We start from the raw sequence: 27,675 nt of genomic DNA, 5'->3' as shown, positions 1-27,675 counted from the left end.
ACAGGGAAAACGCGGTAAGAGAATTTCTCATGTTTTGAAGTGCGATAAATGTCAAGTGAATTTCCAGAATCTTGCTATATCTCAGCTATATGACATCACCATCTAGTGGTTGTATACTGAAACAGAACTTCCTCACCGGGGGGGGGGGAACACAAGTAAAGGAGGCAATTGTAATCCCACAAGGAATCCGGAAATAGAAGCCCTGGTAAGGCAGTGGGATTTTAGCCTCATGTGAATGAGCCCTTGATCCTAGGTTCTCTATGGCAATAAATATACACTTAGGATAGAGACTTGGTGTTTTGACTATGGTGCAGCCCTCAAGGAACAGACATGTTGGCAGTGCCATTGCACAAAGTTGTTACCCACTCCGAAATAGAATATGGACTGGCACAGTCCAGCCTCATGAGGTTCACACAGATGCTGCTGTGATCATATGGGCTCAATAGACTCTGTGTACACTGTAGCACAGTACACACTGGTGACGCACAGAATTGTGGTGGGAACAAGGCATAATTTGAGCAATGGCTCAATCACATTTCAAACACTGGGTTCAGAACTGAAAGCAATAACAAGAGCACCCCAGACCCTGTGCAGAATGCTTCTTTCCTACCACAGCACAGCCATCTCTTGCCCATATCCAAGGCCTAGCACTTCCAGAAAGGACCAACTCCCTGTTTGAGGAGGTGCCCTCAGCAAATGCCCCCTGCTGGGTCCACAATGACAGGCCTACCTCATGGCATTGCTAGTGGCGGTGATGGCAGCAGCAAGCAGTGGTAGCAGTGGCAGCGTTCCAACGGAGCCACCATGTTAACTTTGCAGAATGTTCCAAACCTAGCTGAAGCAATTCTACTCCGGGAGCATTCTGAGAAACATAAATGGCAGCTCCCAAATGGCTGAGCAGGTGTTTGTAGTGGGCCTTGCTGGGGCCCCATCTCCAGCCCAAGGATGGCACATGCTGAAGCCAGGCCTGCTTCCAAGCCAAGGCAGGACAGCAGCTGTCTATACAAATTAATAACAAGGACAGGGAACTAAAATCTCTCTCCCGGAGCACTATAGCATTAGAACTGTGTCCTGCCCCACCATCGATGTTGGGGCTCATTGGCTACTTTTCCTGACCAAGGGGGGATCTACACTACAGCTTTAAAGCGCTTTATAACAGTTTTGACAACTGTTGGAGCCCAGGACACACTGCATATACAGTTTTCAAAATGTTTTCAAAGTGCTTTATAGCGCTTTAAAAGCAATAGTGTAGATCCCCCCCAAGAGGAAGGAGAGAACCCTGGATATCTATCATCTATCTTTCTATCTATCTATCTATCCATCCAACCATCCATCTAAAATAATTTCTAAGCTGCATTTAACAGTGAAACTTTCTGAGTGGGGGTCCTAGCAAATGGCTAGCGCCCCTTTTTTTAGGAAAATTACTGCATGCAAAGTTAGCAGAAACGGCCACACAAAAAGGCACAGCTGGAATGATGACCCAGATGTCTGTGCTGCCTTCGTAATGATCTTAGTGGATTCAGCAGCTTCTCTCCCTTTCCAGCCTTTATCCCATTGCTTACAGGTCAGATATTAATAATGAAAAACAATAAACCACCGATGCTTGCTCTAGACAAGTTGCCGGATATTGCATGGATAGACACCCTTCTCCCCACAACGCCTCGGGTCACTAAGCAACGATCCATCACAACCAGTGTTTAGTGCAGCAATTTTGTCTTTGATGGTGCTCTGCAAGGCTTAGTGAGTTAATTGTTTAGAACACAGAGTCCTCTGGGTGCAGCTAACTTCACTGCATGATGTAAGCGCTTCGGTGTTCCTCCAGGGCCAAGTGAGTACGGGAGAGCTTTCATGCACATCTGCAGGAATGGACTGATAATTTGTTTTAAGTCTCATGAGCCTGTGAAAAATAGCCTCCGTCCACTGCCTGTGTTCCCTCATATCTGCATCCCACTATGAAAATAATTATTCAAATTCAGAGACAGTCAGCCTCTGAATACCAGCAAACTGGATGGGGTTGCGCTCCCTCTGAAAGATCAGGTTCATAGTTTGGGGAGTACTCTTAGATCCATCTCTGTCGCTGGAGGCTCAAGTGGACGCCACGGCTCGGTGTGCCTTTTACCAGCTTCGGCTGGTTTGCCAACTATGGCCTCTCCTGGACAGGGATAGCTTGGCCATGGTTTTACAGAAACTGGTAACTTCAAGATTGGATTACTGTAACACACTCTATGTAGGGCTGCCCTTAAAGCTTCTCCGGAAGCTGGAGCTAGTGCAGAATGCTGCAGCTCAGCTGTTGTCAGGAGCTGCTCCTTTCGGGCATGTAACTCCTTTGCTGAGAGAACTGCACTGGCTGCCTGTTTGCTACCAGGCCAGGTTTAAGGTTCGTGTACCAGTGTATAAAGCCCTAAACAACTTGGGATCAGGATACCTGAGAGAGTGTCTTCTCCCTGATGTCATCTGAGGGCATGCTCCTGGTGATTCCACATGGACCTATCGTCCAACTGGAGTCCACCAGGGGAAGAGCCTTCAGTGTGGTGCCCCCCTCCTATGGAATTCCCTGCCTCCAGAGATCAGGCAGGCTCCAACTTTCTATTCCTTCTGGTGCCTCCTGAAAACGCCGTTGTACCAGGAAGCCTTGACCAGCTGCAGTTTATTTTGCACTTTGTTTCTTTTAAAAATCTATTTTAATGTGTTTTTATTCTGTTTTATTCTATTTTATCTGTTCACCATTCTAAAAGCAGTATATAAACAGTGGGGGGGGGAGGGCCCTCCTGGAAGCATCTGGTTGGCCACTGTGGGAAACAGGATGGTGGTCTAGATAGTCCCTTGGCCTATCTGATCGAAAAGGGCTCTTGTGATGTTCTCAATATCAGTTATCTCACTCTGGAGTCAGATGACCATTTATTTTTTAAGCGAGGCTCTTTCACACATTATTTTGTCCCACCCTCAAGTCTGGTCAAATCAGTCTTTTAGTGTCCCCCCCCCCCCGCCCCCACAATTTAGAAAATAGCCAAGCCTGCTTACTAAAGGCAAAAGTTAGATGTTTTTGAGCAGTAATCCACAAATACAGAAGTGATTTTTTTTTTTACTTTCTTTAAACAATACTGCATTTTCTCTGCTCTAATTTTTTTTTGCCAAAAGTCCTGTTTAAAAACAGAAGCGAAACTGGAAAGTCACAATGTCATGTAAAGAATAACCATGAGTAGGCGGCACTGTGGTGTAGATGGCACTGTGGTACAGCAGAATAGTGCAAATACACAAGTGGAAAAAGCATTTCCTTTCGCTTTCACAAATAATACCACTCTTTCCCTACCCTGAAAAAACTCGCTGAAAGTGCTCTTTAAAAACAGAAGCGAAACTGGAGGGTTACAATGTTGTCTAAAAAAGCCACAAACAGCATTATGTAGAAAAGCTCATAGACTTCCAGAATGGTTAGAGCTATGAACAACTGAAGCTGCCTAATACAGAGTCAAACCTTCAGTCCATCGAGCCCAGATTTGTGTACTCCACCCTTCTCAAACATGATGTCCTCCAAATATTTTGCACTACAGCTCCCATCTTCCCCCACCAGCATTGTGAACTGGACTTGCTGGCTGGGAATGATCGGAGTTGGGGCACGCTGGCCTACTCTTGACTGGTTGTTGAATTAAACTTGGGGCACTTAGCTACAACTCCTTCTTGATAAAAAGCAAGGTAGGGAAATGGTCTTACCTGAAGTCTTGGTGCAGCAAGACCAAGCGCAAACGTTTTGCAGAGACCTGAAATCCAGTTTTACAGCATATCTATTGCTTCCTTCGTAGATCTGCTAAAGGCCGGGAGACAGTGATCATAGAGTCATAGTCCTAGAAGAAACCAAAAGAAATATTGTGATGTAAAACGTACAGCACCATGTACATTGATGGTGCTATATAAATAAATAATAATAATAATAATAATAATGCTCTGCAAAACTTTCCCTGTAGACAAGAGTTCCTGCTGGATCCTGCACAATAGTAACAGTGGTCCATTTATTTATTATATTTATATGCCATCTGTCTTCCAAGGAGCTCAAGGCAGCATACGTGGTTCTCTCCTAACTTCCTCTTAGAGCTTTATCACACCAGCGTTATACTGTGCAATCACTGCGAATTGCGTGCAAAGGACTCCGAAGTTTTCAAGCTTTTATTGCTTTTATTGTGCTTAAATCTGCTTAATAAATCTGCTTTTATTGTGAAGTCCTCCCAGGCATCCTGCTTTAATTGCGCTTCTTAACCAAATGAAGTGCAGTATTTTGCTACTAGTTTTTGAGTGTTGTTTGTTGTTGTTTTCCGAGCAGCCACTGGGGCGCAGGAGAAGGATTTGAAGAAAAATTAAACAAATGCTTACATCTGTGTAAGCTTTAAAGATAAAGACATCAAAATTGGCACAGTAATAGATATTAAGGAGAACCATACCAAATTTGAATCGGATTGGGTCATCTGTTGATTTTTTAATGATTTTTTTACATTTCCCTCCTTAAACCCATTTCCTGGAATGCAAAGGATCTAGCCGCCCGGTAGCAACAACAACAACAACAGCGACAGCTGTAGGGAATAATTCGTGGGATGAAGCTCTTATTCTCACAACAATCCAGTGAGGTAGGTGAGATAAACAACCACCCCTCTGAAATTCATGGCTGATTGACGAATGAACTAAACTTGGATCTCCCCATCGTAGTCCAAGACCAGTCACTACCTCACCACATTGGTTCTCTGCGAATATTTATCTCCTGTATTCTGTGAGTATTTTTAATGATTCCATCAATACATATTTACTCAGAAACAAACCATGATGGTTGTTTGTGCTTCTGCTTTGAGTAGACCCCCCCTCTGCCCGGCCGCTGATCACTAGCAATCCTGTGGGTGAAAGAAAGGAAACGTTCCCTCGGAGAAATATAGAACAAGCATGATGCTCACTGCGCATGTCAAGCTGCAGTACCATTTATTTTCCTTTCTATACGCACCAAGACCGTGATGTGTCTGTAGAATAGGATTTGGGTGTAGAATAGGAGCTTGAATCAAAGGGATTTGCATATGGTGTAAGTAGGGTGGCCACATGTCTTTTCTTTCTTTTTGTTTTCACAGAGGACAGTCCTCTGTTTGAAAGTGTCCTCTATTTGAAGGGTTGCCTTGCCCAATCCCAGTTTAAAGATGAAGACCCATAAGAACTGTTGTCCATCACCAGTTAGCACCTGGAGAGCAGACTGGAGGCACACAGGTCACCTGGTCACAGACTTTTACACTACGGTGAGATTTACTGTATTTCTGTTTAACTTCTAATAATAATTTTGAAATGTGCATTTATAGCTATTAATTAAATAAATAAATCTATGCACATTTGTGTCCTCTCTTTTCGTGATGAACTGAACTGAATTCTTTATTACAGTCACAGACCCATACTGACCAAACAATGATACAAATAGGAGTAATTAAATAAAACCAATGAATTTTAAAATGGGACCAACATCATTGTTTCCCTTGTTTGCATTGAAATAAGCAGAAACCTAGCAACCTTCTCAGTGACACAGGATGAATCATCCTTCAGACAGAACATCACCAGCTCTTTAGAAGGTCATCCCGGGAAAATCAGTTTCTTTCTGCAGTCTTTATACAGATTACAATACTGAAGTACATGATCAACAGGCTCTATAGCACCCATTCCACAAGGACACAGAACTTATTGAATTGTCCAGAATCGTGCAGAGGGCAACACATTGAAACGAGCGAGCCTGAATGCTCTCCTGTATTTGGAAACAGTCAGTGTATTCAAAGCCGAACCAATAACAATTCCACATTTTAGAGGGTTACATAGAGATGATGGGGAACAGGACTTGTCAACCCTCAAATACTGGAGATCTAAATCAATTAATCTCTGCATAAGACAGAGTTGTGCTTTCTTTAAGCTGTGATTGCCCGGAACTTCAGGAGTTTCGCTGCCCAAAGATTGGACTTTCGCTGCCTGTCTGGGCATCTGGGGTCAGCACTGTAAGGAAGGGGTTAAGTGTACTCAGAATTACTGTTTTTAGCAATTCATTCTTGTTCATTGTCTGTAATAGAATTGCAGAAGTACCGCTTATCTCTCCACCTGGCCGTAGGCGGGAAGCCATCTCCTGGCTCCGTTGAGGCGAGAGCAGTGACCTTGGGGCAATTTGCAACTGTAAAAGAGAAACTGGCCCTTCCGGAGGGAGGGGGAGGAGTAGAATAACGAGGGGCCTTAAAAAGTCTACAAAATCTGAGGCCAGTGCCTGAGCTGAAGGACACCTGGCTGCGAGGAAGTATATTCTGTAACAAAGGTTTTAGTTTGCTGGTATGGGGTTCGGGGTTTATGTATCCATTTTAGTAGCTAATCTGATGTAAATGCTTGCCTCTTACCCTTCCTATTTCAATAAAGGATTGGGCTTAACCCTTTCAAATTGAGAGCTGTGTGCTTTATTCCAAGATTTGTGCAAAATCCAGTGGGCAGCCGGTTTGGCTGAGTGTGGTTTCCTTTACAAGCACCACTGGGCATCTGCTGAGTCCCACACTCCAGCAAAAGGTCCCCTAGAAACCCCTGAAGTCCACTGGGCCTACTGTTGTGGCTGCTGCTGTCCTTGTTCTCCCCTGTCTTCTCTACGGGGGCATCTACACGTCATACTGAAGGCGCTTGCGTGCGCCTCCAGTGCGCCCCGGAAACGATCGTGTAGATCCTGCCTGGTAAGAGATGGAGGAAGAGGCGGCTGGGGAATCCAGCTGTGTCCTTGCCACCACCGCCGCCGCCCACCTCCCTGCCGGCCTCCTGCTGCCGGGGAAAGAGCCACCCGGGTCGGACAGCTCGGCGGAAGAAGGCGGGGCGGCTTCTTCCGCCAAGCTCTCCGACCCGGGTGGCTCTTTCCCCAGCAGCAGGAGGCCGGCGGGGAGGTGGGCGGCGGCGGCGGCAAGGACACGTCTGGATTCCCCAGCCGCCTCCACCTCCACCTCCGCCTCTTCCTCCGTCTCTTACCAGGCAGGATCTACACGATCGTTTCCGGGGCGCACTGGAGGCGCACGCAAGCGCCTTCAGTACGATGTGTAGATCCCCTCTACGAAAGTGAGGAGTGACAGGAGCAAGGAGAAACAGCATGAATCTCTGCATCCTTTGTCTTCTCCCACTGGGAGGCTGGACAGTTTCGGCCCAAAAGGAGAGGGCAAGTGACAGGGCAGCAACAATTGCACCCAAAAGATGGGTCCAACTGAGGGCATCTTATCTAAGGCCTCCCCAAAACCTGGAATCAGCCCTGAATCTGGCAGATGAAGGGTGGAAGTTAAGTGTGCAGTCTGAGTGGCAATACAAGGAATCACACTCCTCCCTATACACCTCTGGTGACTACCAGGAGGAGGGCCTTCTCTGCTGTAGCACCCCGGCTGTGGAATGAGCTCCCTAAAGAGGTTCACCTGGCACCTACATTATACCCTTTTATAGCTTCATCCCACGTACCTGCTTCCTTCGGATTATCCCCGTAGCGCTAAGCTTTCGCCGTTGTTGTTTTTGCTACCGGGCTTCAGTGATCCTTTGCATATCAGGAAGTGAGTTTAAGGGAGGAAATGTAAAAAATCATTAAAAAATCAAAGGATGACCCAGTTCAATTCAAATTTGGTATGCTTAAAGCTCTCCCAAATATCTATTACTGTGCCAATCTTGGTGTCTTTATCTTTACATCTTATGCAGATGTAAGCATTTGTTTAAAATCCTGCTCCTGCACCCCAGCGGCAGCTCGGAAGATACGCTCAAAAAGTAGGGGTTAAATACAGCGAATCTTTTTTGCTTTACTGCACAATTAAGGCAGGATGCATGGGAGTACTTCACAATAAAAGCAGATTATAAGGTGGAAAACTTCTGAGTCCTTTACATGCAATTCGCAGTGATTGCACAGTATAACGCTGGTGTGATAAAGCTCTGAAGAACTTTTTATTTTCTCAGTATTTTAAGAGTCTATCAACTTAATTTTAACTTTGCTGTTTTAAATCTGTATTAATTTCTGCATTGCTGATCGGTTTTGTCCTGGTTGTGTTTTTATATTGTTTTATATTTTGACCGGTTTTCATGGTTTTAATTTTTGTAAACCGCCCAGAGCACTTTGGCTATTGGGTGGTATAAAAATGCTATAAATAAATAAATAAAATACTAAGTGTTGTTATCATCTTACCCACAATGACTTAGTATTTTGAAGATATGGAACTCATGTTTTACTCTGTTGCCAGTGCTTGGAGGGGAAATGGAGTGACAGCACCATTTCCTTCCTTCCTTCCTTCCTTCCTTAGCAGGCCTTGCACCTTCCTTTCTCAACCCTTTCTTCCTTTCTTAAGTAATAGTACCAACCTCGACAGAATCCAAGAACCATTTTACCATGCGGTTACCTCTCATTGAATAGCAGCAATTAATTGCAAATCAGTTTCCAGCCGTATAACTACTGTGTTCACTAGTAAGTCTGCACTGGGGAGAGAAAATGGGAGCCCCTCACAGACAGTTATTTATGGAATACAGTTGCTTCCTGCAAAATGAATTAGCTATGCAGTTCTTTACTGGATAGTTTTTTTATAGAAGTGATGCAGGAGTTGGGGAAAAGGAAGATGGTGGAAACTAAACTATGCCCAGATAAAAAATTCACTGAAACAACGGCATATAGAACTAGAAATCCTGGAAGAAGCAGACAGCATGCAACAATGCATCCCAGCTCATGCAAACACAGACCCAATGGCCTAGGAGTCTTCCCTCAACTAGAATGCGTCCAATGAGCTAGTTGAAACTGAAGTACCTCCTTTGTTTGCACTTCAAATACATGTGTGTGCGTGGAGGGGGGTGGGTGGGATCTCAATTTACACAGTCTTAGCTCTAAGTGGTTCTGACTTCTTCCCAAGTGACACAATCTCAGCTTCTCTTACTTTCACTCTCTGGGGGCTCAGCACAGCCAAGAGCTTGTTCGAAGGGCCACCTTTGATTTATGAGCCCTAATCTCAGAGCTGATGGGCAAGCAGGATTTCTGCTCACGTCAACGCAAATTATTTTGAGATGTTGATATATTTGTTCCATGGGGGCTCAGCAATTGCAACAGAAGGCTGGAGAGAATGGACAGCTTGTTTAAACAGGGCATTCAAAAGAAAAATTCAAATCAGTGAAGGGTGTGGGACTATACTGTAGGTATGTGTGTTTGCTTAGGCAGGGGTAACTATTTGGACTCAACACCAGCCATGCAGAAACTGAAAAAGAAAGTAGTTGGGGAGTTTGGGATGGAGATAGATTATGAGGTCTGACTGGTGAAACAAAAATAGGTGGATGTGAACCTATTCGTTAGAAACTATTTCTCTGGGTTATTTCAATGACTTCAACAGTAAAGATTTTTATGCAGTCCTAAAGCTTTAAAGGGCATTTCAGAAAACATAGCTCCCTGTATTGTTAGTTGGATATAATAACTTCATAAGGCAGAAGGTAGCAAGTGGCTATTCACAAGCCTGGTCACCTGTGATAAAGAACGTAGCCTCCCCAGGTGAGCAGACAAGGAACCAATTGAGAGACAGTTACAACCATAGAGTAGGCCGAGATGGCAAAGATAATCTAGTCTAGCCCCCTGGCATCTAGCCTCTGCTTTAAAAGATCCAAAGAAAGAGTCCACCACCATCTGAGGCATTTGATTCTTTTTGTTCTCTTCCTTCCAGGCCATTGGTGTGCCACAAGGGATTAACAAAAGCACAAGGGTTTGGAAGACTTTTGGGAGGACCAACAATATTTGTAGAATTATTTGCAAAGCTACTTTATATTTGCACGGCTACCATTACAGCCACAAAAATAACTGATGTTTTAACTATAATTTTATGTAATTTTATATAAATTATGATTTATGGTTCACATGTCAGAACTACCCATGGCTGGTCATGAATGAGTGAGAGCCAGCGAGGAAGCTGGCTCCCGCCACCTTCCAATGAACTAAACTATCTAGAGATGATCCATTCCTAAAATGTTTATCATGATGCTCGAAGCCATGAATGTGGGTTGTTGGAATAGAGTTGTAACCCAAGAACAAAACATGGGTTACAACTCTAGGTTGTCTCTCCCCCAACAACCCATAATACCTGGATGAGACATCATGATCAACAACCCAAAGGTCTTCCCTGGGTTGTTTGGCTCCACCCCAATAGGAGTGAATGGTCGTTATTCCAGACAGGTTGTTTTAGATGTTAGAAGGAAGATGTAAACCATCTAGATACACAAGCTCCTACTCTGAACGTTGCAATGCTAAAAGAGAAGGTGCCAGTTACTTGTGCTTCTTCTCCCTCCCTGAGTGATCTGGAGAGCAGCTCGGTTTCAGAAACTCCATTTCCCAAACATTTCCATTTCTCATGGCACTTTCAAACACAAACCATCAACAATGTTTAAATCAAAAAATTCCAGAAAATGCATCAGTACATTAAGGTTTCAGTGGCTTTGGCCGGCATCACACACAGCAACTAGGCAACAGACACAGAGACCAAGCCCAGTACATCCTGTGGAGTGGGAAAGTGCTAGTCAGTTCCCTAACCAGGTGCTCCTGTTGAATGTCAAAATGATATTTAAGGAGTCTGTCTTGGTGTTAGTTCCCAATACTATCTGTAGCCACTGTGAGTTGCATACTGCATGGAGGAATCCCTATCCATATTGAGAGAGAGAGGATATCTCTCACAACTAACATAAGCTGGAACTGATCACATGGGATAGACACTGTCATCACATTCCTGCTTGCAAAACATTCAGAACATATGATTTGGTCCCAGGACATATTCTAAAAGCACATGATGCAGTAATCTTGCAGAGGCTTAGTAGATCTGGGTCAACGCTTGGATGGTAGACCACCTACTTACATTGCCTTCAGCTCCGTGATGGAAGAAAGGTAGACTAAGAATGTAATAAAAAAAGTGACTGCCACCCTCAAAGGACAGAATGCAGAGTAACATGGACCACAGGTTTGATCCAGAAGGCCAATATTTTATATTTGTAAAAGCAGGAACTGCTGTGGGTTTCCCCCAAAAGTAATGGAATTGGTTTTTTTAAAGCAATTCCATATGAAAACACTGGAATTGTTTATCCACGCAACTTTTCCTAAGCAAAACTCTAGATTCCAATTAGGCTCGGATACAGATAGGGTTCTGAAAAAAATACACAGATAATTGATTTTTTCTGAACTGACATTCCAACATGTGCACATAAGTGGCACTACTTCAAAAAGTGAACCAATGAGCCCCAAATGTTACATCAGAATTGGGCCAGATTCTATGTACGTTGAAGGACAAGAGCTTTATTTTTATGTTATTTATTTATTACAATTTATTTGGTATCCTGCTCTTGACCAAGGATTTCCAGAACAGCTTGCAACAATTGTGGCGTATGGCTCCTTTATGTTCTGTTTCTCCTCTGTTTGGATCATTAATGGCCTTATGAAGAAGAGGAGGAAAAGAAAGAGATCTGGGATTAATGAAGGCTGCTTCACACATTACGGGTTTGGGCGCATATAGATGGCATACACCCAAAGCATCGTTCCACACAGCTTTTTTGAATTCATGTGGTCACACAGTTGAAATGACAAAAGATATGTGAACATATTGTTATGGCTGCTAAGTGATCTTCCTTTTCTAGGTCAATGTAATTCTTTAGCCCAAGGTGGCTGAATAGATGTTTTCTCAGTAGAAACTAATGGTTAGGAAATAGTTGGAGATCTCTCAAGTGCTTTCAATGGGAGAGCGCTCTACTCACCCCAGTAAAGGTGACATATCCTACTCACCCCAGTAAAAGGGAAGAGGATGATATAACAAGTGTATGTATGTGTGTGCACATGTGCGAAGGAGCAAAATAAGAATTTTTGGAAGAGAACAAGCTGTGAGCTGAAAGCTAAAAGGATCTTGGGGTGCAGAGATCTCTGGAGATCTGAGGCATGATAGGAGTGCATGCTGTTTGCCTCTATTTATAATGTCCAAGCAGTGGGTCTGGGACATATACTAGATTTCTGTGCTCCAACACACTTCCAGGGCAGGACTGTGGTTACAGAACAGGAAGCAGCTGCATCTAGGACCTGAACACAGGCTTCACCTTTCCCCAATTCATTTGACCTAAATCCTATTCTGGAGTGGGCCATCCTTGGGTCTCCCCAAACACCTCAACTCCCCCAACTCCCTGTTTAAACAGCAGATGCTTTATGAAAGATTCAATCTGAATTGGAGCATGCAGGAGGAAATGGCTACATTTCCTTCAAGGAGCTATAGAAGCAGCCATCAATCTTTATTAATTCTGGCACAAGAGGCCTTCTTTCACTCCCTCCTTATAGGGAATACAATTCCCCACACACACACACCAAACACACACACAGCCCTCTCCATTCTGGCAGCTGCCCGCTTCTAAACACAAGTTTTCTGTGGACATTCGGGAGGCTTGTTTTACGTGGATGATGGATTGCAATCATTATAATCAACTCAGAACAAGCACACTTCATTTTCAGGGGCCTAAAGCAGCAGACCAGGGCTGACCCATAAAATGTATGGTAGGTTTTTGATATCACACTATTAATTAAGCCCAAGTTCTGCTCATCTGAGATTCTAATATGAAGACATGCATGGAACGACTGGTGCACATCTCCCACACCAGGCTCCTTAAACCGGGGGGGGGGGGACAGGGTCCCTGAGAGAGGAAGATTTGGGAGCATATCTGCACTACACACTTAACTATTTAAACAGCCTTTCCCTCGGCCCAAGGAACCCTGGGAACCGCAGTTCTGTGAAAAGGGGCTATCATCTTTAACAGAGAAGCCTCACGGAACTCCAATTCCCAGGATTTGGGGAGGGAAGCCACAACAGTTAAAGCAGTATAAAACCAATATGCATTTCTGGTGTAGATATGGGTTCTGCTCCTCTAGAAGCTTACTGAAGTCTGTCTCTGAGCATTTTCTGAAGGTGCTTTGAGATGTCTTTGCTTGAGTTGGCTTTCAGTGGGTACTATATTAAGCAGCCCTGCCCTAAATTGCGTGCGTGAGTATCCACACGTATGTGCACACATACACAAAGCAATACTTTACATTTTAACAAGTATTTCAGCTTGGTGCAACTGGGTTGGTTGTTTTAAAAGTCTAACCTGAGCTCTTGGGTTAGAATCTAAACAGGTATAAATTTAATGTCCAGTTTGACACAAGAAAGCCAGAAATGGTGGCAAGAGAGTAAATGTGTTAAAATTTGTGAAAGGATGTTGGAAAGAAGAGGAAATTGTATGGAAGACAACTCTCCTTTTTATGTTATGTTTACATTTTAAGGATGCAGATTTAAATCAAATCCTTTAGGAAATGTTTCCTAGTTGCTTAGAGGGAATGGAACTAGCCACTCACCTAATGGTGAGTAAAAATAGTATCTAGCTGATCCTCCGAGGAAGTTTTTGGAATCTGAGCAATCTCTTTTCTTTGTTATGAACTGTAGCCACTTCAGACTTGTTTGTTTAATAGATAAGTGACTCACACATTTTATAAATACATTAAAAAATAACTTGGCTTGGAGAGGAGCTAACATAATTGTACACTACTTTGATCAAGTCAGTTCCGATCTGTCAAAGGAGTTCTTATGTAATTGCTCAGAAAGCCACAACGTAGAGACAAAGTTCTCATAGAACTTCAGAAGAAACTGGGGCAGAGCAAATGTGGAGTTGATAAATTTGGAGTCAATAAATTTGATCTCAAAGCAGTGTAGAAAGGAGCTAAGGGAGTTCCATTTTAATAAACTGGCAGGGCCTTGCCCAGAATGGGTATCTTGGCAAGTCTGCATTAACCTGGTGTCAAATTTTCATGCAAATAAGCTACTTTTCATTCTCAAAAAGAAAACGAAAAAGTTCCACCAACTTTTGCTGTTGGTGGAACGTGTGGAAGGCTATTTCCTAGATCAAACTACCTTTGCTTTGTAAGTCATTACCCTTATTTTTGCTATTTTTTCCTCTTCCTTCTTCAGGACTTCTGTTTTCTGAAAACTACAAAACCTTCTTCACGTTTGCTGCAACCTCCCCCCATACCTCCTAATTTCGAGATCCATTCAAATACCAGACAGAGTGCAGCATTAATAGGAGGGTAAGACTGCCAGGTGCATATTTTGGCCAGCCAAACAATACGTGCCAAACCACAGGTATTTTATGAGACGTTTCCTGTTATGAAGACATTTTTTTTCTGTAGAGATTCTTTGTTACTGCACCCCTTTTTTTACCTTCCCAGCTACTTCTCCTCCACTCCCCTTCCGACTCCCCACTTTCCTTCCGCTCCCCTCCCTATGGGGGCCTTTGTCTCACAGAGCTGTGTCATGCTACAACACATGATTGCTTGCTTAGCACTACTACAGTGAGGCCTTGTACAAATAGTAGGGAAAGCATCTTTCTTTGCAAACATGGGTAAAAGCAAGCCCCACTCAGTCCTCAAAACTAAAACAAACCCAAACACACCCCACTTCAAAGCTGTTGTGATGTTTCAAGGACTTAAACAGCCTATTATGGCACGAGCCATCAGTTGCACGAAGTGGACCAAGAAGGTGCCAGATATAGAGACAAGAGCTGATTTATACTGGAGTTATTAATAAAAAAACTTGCATTTAAAAGTATGTCAGGTCTGGCCAATCCAGAAGATTTAGGCCTAATCTACACCAAGCAGGATACTGCAGTATGAAAGCGGTATATAAAAGGCAGGAGCCACACCAAGCAGGATATAGCATAATGAAAGCGGTATATGGTATGCGTCAATGGGCCCCAACAGTAGTCAGTGCGCTTCAATACCGTTATAAAGCAGTAGTGTGGCTCCTGCCTTTTATATACTGCTTTCATACCACTTTCATAGTGCAATATCCTACTTGGTGAAGATTAGGCCTTAGTTTGGCTACTAACTCCAAGGTATGATACTACACACCCTATTCTTTTATATGTTGAAGATGACTCTAGGACCTGAGTGTACATGCAGTCTATACACAGTCACCTACTATTCGTTTAAATATGTATATGTTGCCATTCTGGTATAGTATGTATTCAGGGCAACTTAACAAAATCTCATAAAAACAGAAAGATAATAAAAACATGAAACAGCAAGAAGGCCAGGCCCAAGTCACTAGGTTCCTGAGCTGAAACCCGAAGGGTTTTTTTTACAGGTCCTTATCAATAGTGTTGCCAAAGTAGTTCAAGATGGCTCTAGGGATGCTTGAGGAATTCAGTCCTTAAGGATTCTGATGCAAACCAATTTCATTCACACCTCCTGGACTAATGTGTGGATCAAGACATATAGCATAATGCTATCTATGTCTACTCAGAAGTAAGCCCCACTGTGTTCAATGGGACTTACTCCCAAGAAGGTGTGTTACAGGATTGCAACCTTAGTTATCCATTGGTTCTTGCACTTTGTTAATGTTCCAGTGCAGTTCTCAGCTCAAAAAAACACACAAAAGCATATTTTGAAAAGCAAATAGGTTCAGAAATTAGCATTTTGAGAAGAAATAAGTTTAAATGTTTTTAAATACATACTTACATGCAAATGTTGATTATCTGCAGAAATGGGATGGAATGGACTTATGAGTGAACACATGTAGAAGTGACATAAGACCAGTAATAGAATGATTCACCCATCCCTAGCTGGCCCTTCGGTATTTAACTGGTGAGGGTTGACTTGTTAATCTCTGTTAGTAGTCCACTGTTACTGGTAAACAGCTGTTTCAGGTTAGAAGCCCATCTGTAAGCAAAGGCGTGTTCCCCTCCCTCTTTCTGAGGGCAGTTCAGTTTTATAATATCTGGTAGGTATGGAGAAAGCCAGGGAGTTCCAGAAAAACATCTATTTCTGTTTTATCGACTATTCTAAAGCCTTTGACTGTGTGGATCATAACAAACTGTGGCAAGTTCTTGGTGGTATGGGGATACCAAGTCATCTTGTCTGCCTCCTGAGGAATCTGTATAACGAACAAGTAGCAACGGTAAGAACAGACCACGGAACAACGGACTGGTTTAAGATTGGGAAAGGAGTATGGCAGGGTTGTATACTCTCACCTTACCTATTCAACTTGTATGCAGAACACATCATGCGACGTGCTGGGCTTGACGAATCCAAGGCTGGAGTTAAAATCGCAGGAAGAAACATTAACAATCTCAGATATGCAGATGACACCACTTTGATGGCTGAAAGCGAGGAGGAGCTGAGGAGCCTTATGACAAAGGTGAAAGAAGAAAGTGCAAAAGCTGGGTTGCAGCTAAACCTCAAAAAAACCAAGATTATGGCAACCAGCTTGATTGACAACTGGCAAATAGAGGGAGAAAACGTGGAGGCAGCGACAGACTTTGTATTTCTGGGCGCAAAGATTACTGCAGACGCTGACTGCTGCCAGGAAATCAGAAGACGTTTACTTCTTGGGAGGAGAGCAATGACAAATCTTGATAAAATAGTTAAGAGCAGAGACACCACACTGACAACAAAGGTCCGCATAGTTAAAGCAATGGCATTCCCCGTAGTAACCTATGGCTGCGAGAGCTGGACCATAAGGAAGGCTGAGCGAAGGAAGATAGATGCTTTTGAATTGTGGTGTTGGAGGAAAATTCTGAGAGTGCCGTGGACTGCACGAAGATCAAAGCAGTCCATACTCCAGGAAATAAAGCCAGACTGCTCACTTGAGGGAATGGTATTAAAGGCAAAACTGAAGTACTTTGGCCACATAATGAGAAGACAGGATACCCTGGAGAAGAAGCTGATGCTAGGGAAAGTGGAAGGCAAAAGGAAGAGGGGCCGACCAAGGGCAAGATGGATGGATGATATTCTGAAGGTGACAGACTTGACCTTGGGGAAGCTGGGGGTGGCGACAGCCGACAGAAAGCTCTGGCGTGGGCTGGTCCATGAAGTCACGAAGAATCGGAAACGACTGAACGAATAAACAACAAACATGAGGACATGACTGGAGCTTGACATTTACATGGCAGGGTGGTGGTGGGTGAGCTAGGCTGTACTATGATGAATGCCGCTTCTAATCTGCAAGCAGCACTGTTCCAGCTTCTGTGCACAGATGTGGGACTGAACCCCATCACTTCAAACAAACAAGAGGAACTGGTCCAACCTCAGAACAGTACTAAGTGACCAAAACCCCAGACAACCATTGTCAGTGTAGACCAGGGGTCCCCAACAGTTTTGGGCCAGTGGGTATATCTGGAATTCTGAGAGAGTGTCATGTTTTGTTTTAGCATGATTTGACTATTTTAACGTAAATAAGTGTTTACTAATAAGTTTGGTAATGCTGGGTTCCTATTATTTACTATTTATAAAGTTGCTCAAATCAGTAGGCTCTAAAAAATAAAAAATGATAGTCTGAATCAAAGACAAAATACACTTGAGAAGAAAAAGAAAGATGATTAATCAAGAAGGAAAAAACGGGAGTGAACCCTGTTGGTTCTCCTGGACCTCTCAGCGGCCTTCGATACCATCGACCATGGTATCCTTCTGGATAGGTTGCCTGAGCTGGGAGTTGGAGGTACTGCGTTGCAGTGGTTCCGCTCCTACTTGGATGGCCGATTCCAGAAGGTGGTGCTGGGGGATTATTGCTCTGTGCCGTGGCACCTAAGCCATGGGGTTCCGCAGGGCTCTATCTTATCCCCTATGCTGTTTAACATATACATGAAGCCGCTGGGGGAGGTTATCCGGAGATGTGGACTGAGATGTCATCAATATGCAGATGATATCCAGCTCTACCTTTCCTTTTCATCAAACCCAGGTGAGGCAGTGACTGTTCTGAACCAGTGCCTGGGCACGGTAATGGACTGGATGAGGGCTAACAAACTGAGACTCAATCCAGACAAGACGGAGGAACTGTTAGCGGGTGGTTCATCTGTCTGGCGAGGTGATGTTTGCCCTGTCCTGGACGGGGTTGCACTCTCCCTAAAGCATCGGGTCCGTAGTTTGGGGGTGCTCTTGGATCCAAAACTGTCACTTGAGGCACAGGTGAACTCAGTGGCAAAGAGCACCTTTTACCAGCTTAGGCTGATATACCAACTGCGCCCTTATCTGGACAGAGATAGCCTAGCTACAGTTATCCATGCTCTGATAACCTCTCGCTTGGATTACTGCAATGCGTTATATTATATGTGGGGCTGCCTTTGAAAACGGTCCGGAAGCTCCAGCTGGTACAAAATAGGGCAGCCCGTTTACTAACAGGGACTGGCCGGCGAGATCACATTACGCCAGTCCTTTTCCAGCTTCATTGGCTGCCAGTCCAGGTCCGGGTCCAATTCAAAGTGCTGGTATTGACATTTAAAGCCCTAAATGGTTTGGGGCCAGGTTATTTGAAGGAACGCCTCCTCCCATATGTACCTGCCCGGATCTTAAGATCATCTACTGGAGCCCTTCTCCGTGAGCCCCTGCCAAAGGAAGTGAGGCAAGTAGCTACTAGAAGGAGGGCTTTCTCTGCTGTGGCACCCCGGTTGTGGAATGAGCTCCCCAGAGAGGTCCGCCTGGCGCCTACACTGTACTGCTTTCGTCGCCAGCTGAAGACCTTTTTATTCTCTCAGTATTTTAACACTTAATTTTAACTTAAATTTAAATTTTATTGTTCTAACTCTGTATTTTAATCTTATATCAATTTCTGCTGCGTGGTTTTATTCTGGTTGTGCTTTTTATACTGTATTTTGTAATTGTGCTTTTAATCTGTTGGTTGTTTTATTGTGGTTTTAATTTTTGTGAACCGCCCAGAGAGCTTCGGCTATTGGGCAGTATAAAAATGTAATAAATAAATAAAGGAGGTGCTTCACTGAAAAGAACGAGAAGTTGATACCAGGTAGAAAAATGGAATGTCAGTGATAGGTAGGATAATCTTAAGATTTTAACTTTGTGTCTCCAGAGCTGGAGTGGGTAACATAAGGTGCTCCAGATGTTGTTGGACTCTAACTCTCATCAGCCCCAGCCAGCATGGCCAATGGTCAGGGGTGATTGGCACTGTAGTCCAATATCTGGAGGGCCACAGGTTTCCCACCCCTGCTCTAGAGAGAAGGTTCTGCGGAGGAGGTAGAGAATAAGAAATAGATATAGAGGAGTGTGGCAAACATCTAGTCCCCCCTAGAATGTCTGGAATGTTGGCCCCTTGCCAGGACATCTAAATAGGCCTAATCTCACCTTTTTGTTCCTGCCCCTTGCTCATCCAACGTTTAAGCTCTTTTACACTCTGGATATGCTCTGGAACCTGAGATTCTACTTAATGAAACATAGGCCCGGTTCAGTCAAGGTTAATGCATTCCCTTAACCATTTTGTGGTTAAGCAGCATGGTTTAGCGTGTTGTCTGAACCAGGCCATACTAAGTTAGATTGGTTTTATTTGCAATTCTCTGTGTGATTGTTGCTATCCCTTGTTTTTCCCTTTTCCAAATAAACTCCTTTTTATATTTGAACATTTGGCTGTGTTGTTTTAAAAAGGGAATTTCTCCACGTGAAGGACTGCATGACTGCAAAGCTACTATTTGTGTTCTTAGGATTTTATTTATTTATTTCTACAATTTATTAGTTGCCCTACAGCTGACAATTCTCAGGCTGACATACAATGAAAACACAAATTAATTCCAAAATCCAAAAAACAAAACAACAAAACAAAAAAACCCGACATAATAAAACAACCAATTAAAAGCAACAATTAATTAAATGCTGCAAAGGCTAAAGTAGCCATTTCAAGAAGCATTAAAAATAGCAAAGATAAAAACTATTTAAAACACAGCATCAGAAACAGAGGATTAAAAGGCCTGAGATAATAAAAAGGTCTGTGTCTGGTACTGAAAGGATAACAAGTTGGCACCAGGAGGGCCTCTCTGGGGAGGCTGTCCCATAACCGGGGAGTTACAACTGAAAAGGCTAATTTTGAACTAGTCATCCACCGTACCTCACCATGTGAGGGCTCTTGGACCAAGGGCCTGTTTTGATGATCTCAGGGCTTAGGTAGATATATAAAAGAAGAAATGCAACTTCAGAAACAATGGCTCCAAGTTGTGATGTTTTTGTGGGCTTTCAGCAGTTGAATCAAAGGCATTTTTTGTTTTATTGTTTCCTAAGCATGGCTGAAGAGAGAGATCCTTGGTGATAGGGCTCAGAACTCCTTAAGCAGCTGGACAGGCTAGGGTTGTCAAGAGATTCAACCTAACTGGCCTCAGCCCATTGTAGTTCTCTTTTGGGGCGGTGTAAATGGGGGCTTCACCACATTACCCCTGATTTATTGACAAATGAGACGAATTCACAGAATACAGCAATGTAGAAGAGAAAGATGAAGGAGAAGAATGAAGAGTAGATGCAGGAAACTTTACCCAGAAATAAACTTTACCCAGAACTTTACTCATTCAAGAGGCAGCTGGACAACCAATTGTCAGGGATGATTTAGGGTGGATTCCTGCATGGAGCAGGGGGTTGGACTCGATGGCCTTGTAGGCCCCTTCCAACTCTGCTATTCTATGATTCTATGAATTCAGCGAATACGTGAATAGAAGAAGGGTGAGATGTAGATTAAAGAAGCCAGGTTAGAAAAGGAATGAGATGATTCTGAGATGAGGAATGGTTATAAAAAGGGGATGAGGGAAAGGGTGGGTGGGAAGGAGAGATAGCTTAGCCTGAGGCAGAAAAAGAAACAAAGAAGGAAGTAAAAGCCTGTAATGTGAATAATTAGGTGCATAATATTGCCAAAGACATTTGAAAAGCCAGTATAAGAATAGAGATAATACCAAGGTAGGAGAAAGCCAAGGCTGAAGGGAAGAAATACGAAGATGAATTGAGAATGACAGTCAAGTGAAACACACACACAAGTCTTGGAGTCCACAGAAGAAGCGCAGCAAAGCGGTCAGAAGGAAAAAACTGAGCATGGAGATGCCCCAGGGAAGATGGTACCTGCTCATTCACAGTAGACCCACCTCACCCCAATCTAGTTGTGAGCTACGGAGTCCAGAAAGAAAAGTAGAAGTTAACATGGACCCACACTTTCTATGGCTGCCTATTCATGGGGGAAGCGGGTGGCTGTGTCTAGCTCAGTATCATAGAATCATAGAATAGTAGAGTTGGAAGGGGCCTACAAGGCCATTAAATCCAACCCCATGATGTCCAGCCAGAATCTGGCTTCCTGTAACTTGAGCCCATTCGTCTGTGTCCTGCACTCTGGGATTCTTTGCAAGATTAAGATCAACTCCTTTGCACAGGCAGACACGTGCTTTGAATTAAGGGTTCCATTTCTCTGTAAATTCTATGTTTTCTATATATTTCATTATAGAGCCACTAGATGGCGCTGCTGATATATCAGATTAACCTTTCTGATCAGGTTATTTCTGATCTTTTTGAAAGAGGGATAAAGGGGGGAAAGCACGGGAGACGTCTTGGAGGTTGACAATGTCATGTAAAGGCCCTGGTAACTTCTGTGATTGACCAATCACAAGCGTGCAAGAAATAATTTGTGTAGAAATGCTCTTTGTACTTCCCACTGATTATATATGCAAAAACTCACTCAGCTAGCTTTTTGCAGTGATCATGATGACACCCCAGGGAAAAATGGTACCTGCTTTTCTGGAGGATAGTCCCCACTTGTGAGTTATAGAACCCAGCAAGAAGACCAGAAGCTGCCCCTTGAATTCTCTAAAAATATGTGTGTGCATATGTATTCTTTGCGTGCATATGTATTCTTTGTTTTCATTTCCCCCCCTGGAAAGCAGAGAACTGTAGAAATATCTTGTACTCATCTGAAAACCCAAATGGAAGAGCAATTCAAAATTATTTAGAAAAATCAATTAATCCTTAAATGTATCCCAGAAGATAAAGAGTATAAGGATAACCCAATAGAAAATATTATACAGAATTTTTAAAAAAGAATAAGAGTGACAGATCTGGACAGACTTCACTGCTATAATGTTACAAATTATTGCAAATGGTTTGGTTTGAAAAGTAAATATAAATACCCAAATTACAGTTTTGCAAACAAACAGAAAGGTTAAATAAGGATGATTTCCCCCAAACACCATACCCACTAGGTGGCAGGCTTTAATGTCTAGTAGTTTGGTTAGGTGATTGCATCGCAGAAAAATAGGAGAGAGATCGGGATTTCCTTGTCTCTACACTGAATAAATGAAAAACCTGATGCTTACATATGTTCAGTGCAGAGAGTTCCTGAATGCATCTCAACCACTGCTGCTGGGCTAATTTAATAGCTTGCCAGATCTCTAGCAAAAGGTCAGAACGCAAAGGAACAAAAGTTGCCTGGTATTGCTCCTAAAGGTTAATTGACCATGAGAGGGAGAAAAATCAAAGGCTGGCCTGACTTTAAGCTTCTTTGAATGTCAAACTCACTTTCTACAGAGGAAAAGATAATTGACTGCTAAAGCTGCTGTAACTATAGGAGCTCAATCTAGGTGTGGCCAGTGGTGGAGAAAGGAAGGGTGAATGGTTAGAGCAGCCTTCCCCAACCTGCTGTCTTCCAGATGTTTTGGATTTCAACTCCCATCAGGCCAAGCTAGCATGGCCAATGGACAGGGATTCTGGAAGGTTGCTTTAACCATTTACCCTTCCTTTTTCTTCCACTGCCCACACCAAGATCAAGCTCCTATAGCTACAGCAGCTTTAGCAGTGTCAATAATCAGGCGTATCAGGGTAATTGATAGACCTTGCTCTGGCAAGTGAGTGAGGCGATAATGAGGCTTTGACTATTGTTTGTGAGCAATCAGCATAGAAGAATCAGAGAATGTGGAAAATAATCAAGCAGAGGCTAGATACTTCATTCCTTTTCTTTGATGGAGCTCCTACTTCGTGCTACCAGTCTAAATGGTAATACTGCTTTGCGAGAGTGTTTGCATTTCTAATTAAAAGATAAAGGTTGTATTTCAGCTGGCTAAAGATCTTTTGTTAAAACTCCATGTTTTACAAGGTGAGCCTATGCAGGTAGAAGTAAGCACCAATTAACTCAATGGGGTTTATTTCCAGGTAACTATGCACAAGATGGCAGTCAAATGCCACTAAATGTGGTCTTTGTGATGTCAATGGGCTCCTTCTTGAAAAACTTATCATTCTTCCTTTATTTTTGTAATAGAATTTCTTAGATAGAAAATTAAAACAGACTGGCTAAAATCCACATTTTCCAACATTTTGAGGTTTCTACCAGAAAATGTCAATGTAAATGATATATATATGGGATCAACACAGCTGCCTGCATTTCTGGACTCTCTGGAAATAGCTCTGGGGGCTGTCATGCTGAGCTCCTCCTGCACTTTAACATTTACCACTCCACCGCTGCTCACCAGTACTTAAAGAAGTGGCCCCTGTTCTGCTTTTGAGCACAATTCAAAATGCTCGTGTTTATACAGCCCTCTGTGGCTTGGACCTAGGTTTCTGAAGGTGGTCTGCTTCCATATCAGCTTGCCTGTGTACATGGGTCATCTTTGGAGGTTGCCTCCAGTTGCCTCTGCCATCCAAACTACAGCAGGAAGTGACCAGAGAGAGAAACTTCTTGGTGATGGCACCCTGCTTACAGAACTTCCTCCCAAGGGGAGCCTGCCAGGGACCAACATTGTCATCCTTTCAGCGCCAAGCAAAAGCATTTTTTTCCTCCCAGGCCCCTGAACGTTGACGTTGTTGCTGTCCTTATTTTATTTTTGCGATTTTGTATGTTCTATTTTGCACTTTTATTCTTTTTTATTCAGTGGGCCTGTTCAGACAACATGCTAAACCATGGTTAGGCCACTATCCCTTTTGCAGCAAATGGTTATTAAGCATGTTTAAACCATGGTTAGGTAGCCACCATGGTTAGGAATAGTTCACACAACATGCTAATTCATGGTTCACATGACACTCTAACCCAGCGGTCCCCAACCTTTTTGGCACCAGGGACCGGTTTCGTGGAAGACAATTTTTCCACGGACCGGGGGGGTGGGGTGTTGAGGGGATGGTTTTGGGAAGCCACGCTCGCCCCCCTACTCCAGTGTCCTGGCTTTGCTTCGGCTTGGTGGGTGAAAGCAGCTCACCTGTGCGGCCCAGTTCCTAACAGGCCACGGACCGGGACCGGTCTGTGGCCCAGGGGTTGGGGACCCCTGCTCTAACCCATAATGTTTATCTCAAAGTGCTTAATCACCTTGGCTTAGCATGTTGTCTGAGCAGGGTATTTGTAAACTGCCCTGGAAGATTGACCAAAGGGCAATACTTAAAAAACAAACAAAAAACTTTACACTTACTATAAGTATCATCAAAGTACATGATGCTTTAAAGAATACCTATTAGCAGGTCCCTACGCCAAGGAGCTTACAATCTGAATTTAGGCAATTGGTACTATCTGCATAGAAAAGCAGCCAGAAAAGAGAGGGGAGGCTTAGCTGAATAGCAGAGCAACTGCTTTGGATGCACAAAGTCCTAGATTCAATTCCCGTCATTAAGGACAGCCTTCCTCAACCTGGGGCGCTCCAGATGTGTTGGACTACAACTCCCAGAATGTCCCAGCCTGGCTAGGGCATTCTGGGAGGTGCAGTCCAACACATCTGGAGCGCCCCAGGTTGAGGAAGGCTGTGTTAGAAGAATTGGGTACTAAGTAATAGTTAAGAGGCTGGCTGATGACAAATGCCATTCAGATCAGAAAATATTGGGCTAAATGGCCAAGAGTAAAGGAGGAAGAGCCATAACCAGTAGTAGAACTTTGCATGCAGATGGTACCAGGTCATCTCTAATGAAAAGAATCTAGGGTCACAAGGGGGCGGGGGCACGCCTCTGCTAGACCAGGAGGAGAAACAGGAGGAGGACGGCATTAGAAAACAATTTTCTTGGTTTGGGGGGTGGGAATATCTGACCTGAGCCCATGTGTTTTGTAACTGTGTTCTGATTAAAAACACACAAAGGGGAACAGGAACCTTGCTTTACAAACAAAACCACAGAATTGAAAAGCAATTATAAACATATACAGCAATGTTAAACTTAAAACTTGCCAATTCAAATAAACAGATACCACATTTTAAAGAAAGTTTCTATTCTTTGTCTCCCATAAGTTTCACCATCTCAGTAAGTTTAGACATTTGTTTAATTGCCATAATCCATTGATTCATTGTTGGGAGTGTTTTTCCCACGACACATTTTAGCAACAGCCGTAATTTTAACTGCACGAATTCCATCCAACTGAATAACACAGGTAACAGATCTAAAGGTAAATCATAAACTGACTTTTTAAAATAATAATAATATGAAACTCAATTAAAAAAATGGAAATCAAAACAACAACACCTGACATATGTTCAATCTTTTAGGGCACAATCCTATGTATGTTGAAACAGAAAGTGATCTTACATTCCCCGTCAGCGTAGCAGGGAAATGCTGGAGGTTGAGGGACTATTTTCTATCAAAACATGGAGGGGGTGGGATTTATGAGGCTGACAAGGTAGGAGGAATGATTTAAACTCCTCCCCCCTGTTCTGGTACTTAAATGGCTGGTACTTAAAAGTTTTTAAAAGCTATATGAAACATCAAGTGATGCATCATCATGTGTAGTTTGGCCCTACATTCTCCATCATTATCATTTTTTCTTCCAAGACGTTTGCCTTAGATTGAACACACTGCACATACGGAACATCAATTTCTTCGAACTTTAAGCCATTTAGGCCACAATCCAATACATGTTTGGACAGAAAAAAGTCCTGCAACTCCCAGCATTCTCCAGCCAGCCAGGCTGGCTGAGGAATGCTAACATTTATACAATTTTTTTCCTATCCAAACATATATAATTTATATTATCAGCTAATGCATAGGATTCCACCATTAAATATTGTTTCAATGTGTCTCTCCATCATCATCATCATCATCATCATCATCATTAGTAGTATCCCTCCTTTTGCCCAATACTGGGCCTCAAGGCGGCCTTACAAAATTTAAAAACATATACATTTTAAACCTAGGAAAAGAAATGAACAGAAAAAAAATCTTCAGAAATTGCAAGTTTTGCTCCCTTTTGTGGCAGCTGCTTTACGCCATTGACATTAAAATGAAAATAGGAAGCTACCTCATATTAACTCAGGCAGAATGGTGCTAGCCAAAACTGCAATAGCCAATGGCTATGAGCTGCTACCAGAGTCAATTCTCAGGAGCTGGAACTCCTGGCCTCATCAAGAGGGGCCATAGCTCAGTGATGGGGCGCATACTTTGCATATAAAAGGCTCTGCTTTAAATCCTTGGCATCTCCAGGTAGGGCTGGGAATGGATTCTGGAGAGCCACTACCACTAGTCAACTGACCCCCTGACCCCAATTGAGCCAGAGCATCCAATGGTCTGATTCAGTGTAAGGTTGCTTCCTACGTTCCAAGTTCATTCACCTGTTCCTCTGCACTAACATTGCTGAAATAGTGGAGCTGGAAATGATGTGGCGTGCAGCATTAAAGGCCTCACCTCTAACAGATTCTCATCCTATCAAAACAGGGCCAGGTGATAGCCAAACCTACATTAGGTCACCATACAGGACCCGTAGCATTCCTGATTCCACCAAATGTAGGGTGACCATATGAAAAGGAGGACAGGGCTCCTGTATCTTTAACAGTAATGTAGGAAAGGGAATTTCAGCAGGTGTCAATTGAAGTGGGTGAAATTCCCTCTTCATCACAACAGTTAAAGCTACAGTAGCTAGAGTGGCCAGATACAAAAGAGGCCAGGGCTTCTGCAGCTTCAACTGTTGTGATGAAGAGGGAATTTCACCCTCTTCAATTGACACCTGCTGAAATTCCCTTTCCTACATTACTGTTAAAGATACAGGAGCCCTGTCCTCCTTTTCATATGGTCACCCTAACCAAATGGCTAAGTGACTTAGCCATTTTCTCATGTGTTGATTAATTTCAATTGTGGGGGAGGGAGCACAGGCTGTGGAATGAGCTCCCCAGAGAAGTCCGCCTGGCGCCTACACTGTACTTCTTTCATCGCCAGCTGAAGACCTTTTTATTCTCTCAGTATTTTAACACTTAATTTTAACCTAAATTTAAATTTCACTGTTCTAACTCTGTATTTTAATCTTATATCAAATTTTTCTGTGTTGGATTTATCCTGGTTGTGCTTTTTATACTGTATTTTGTATTTGTGTTTTTAGACTGTTGGTTGTTTTATTATGGTTTTAATTTTTGTGAACCGCCCAGAGAGCTTCGGCTATTGGGCGGTATAAAAATGTAATAAATAAAATAAATAAAATAACCAGTGCGTTTTATTACAATGGGTAGTCATTAAAAAACACCTGAAGGAAATATATACTTAGCCAGGGACTCACTGTTTGGAAAGTGGTATGTGGCAACCTATTTCCCCAAAAGGCATTACTGGGAGGGCACTGGCATAGTTACAGACACATTCTGGGTTTAGCAACTGGGCAAACACCTTCTAACACCCAACATGTCCATTATCTGCCTGATGCACAACAGTATGCCAAAGAACATTATAAACAGTGACTTTCAGAAATATTTTCCATGTCATAACATGTCTAATACCCCCTCACTCTTAAAATGCAAACATATTCAAAATTTTCAAAGTTCAGAGCACACTTGGGGCATGTCTACACCAGGGAGTGGAGGGGGAGGATCTCGTGATATGCTGATTGTGAGATCCTCCCCCTCAGTCTACACGTCCCAGGAGGAAGAGGATGTTACGCCTGCCTTTTTTCTTTTTTATCGAAAACGAGCACAGGAGCACTCCAATGATAA

The 27,675-nt window shown here is 43.1% G+C and overlaps 1 long non-coding RNA gene across 1 annotated transcript in view; it reads right to left on the bottom strand.

The window, feature by feature from the left end:
* LOC134408470 (uncharacterized) overlaps positions 1-27,675 on the bottom strand; it is a 133,524-nt gene that overhangs the window by 23,295 nt on the left and 82,554 nt on the right. The window contains exon 2 of the long non-coding RNA XR_010026099.1: positions 3,709-3,839. This is a non-coding gene — a long non-coding RNA (uncharacterized LOC134408470). The remainder of the gene's footprint in view (positions 1-3,708; positions 3,840-27,675) is intronic.

Source organism: Elgaria multicarinata, chromosome 13 (assembly GCF_023053635.1).
Source record: "Elgaria multicarinata webbii isolate HBS135686 ecotype San Diego chromosome 13, rElgMul1.1.pri, whole genome shotgun sequence".
Lineage (NCBI taxonomy): Eukaryota > Metazoa > Chordata > Lepidosauria > Squamata > Anguidae > Elgaria > Elgaria multicarinata.
This window is presented reverse-complemented; position numbering and strand designations above follow the sequence as displayed.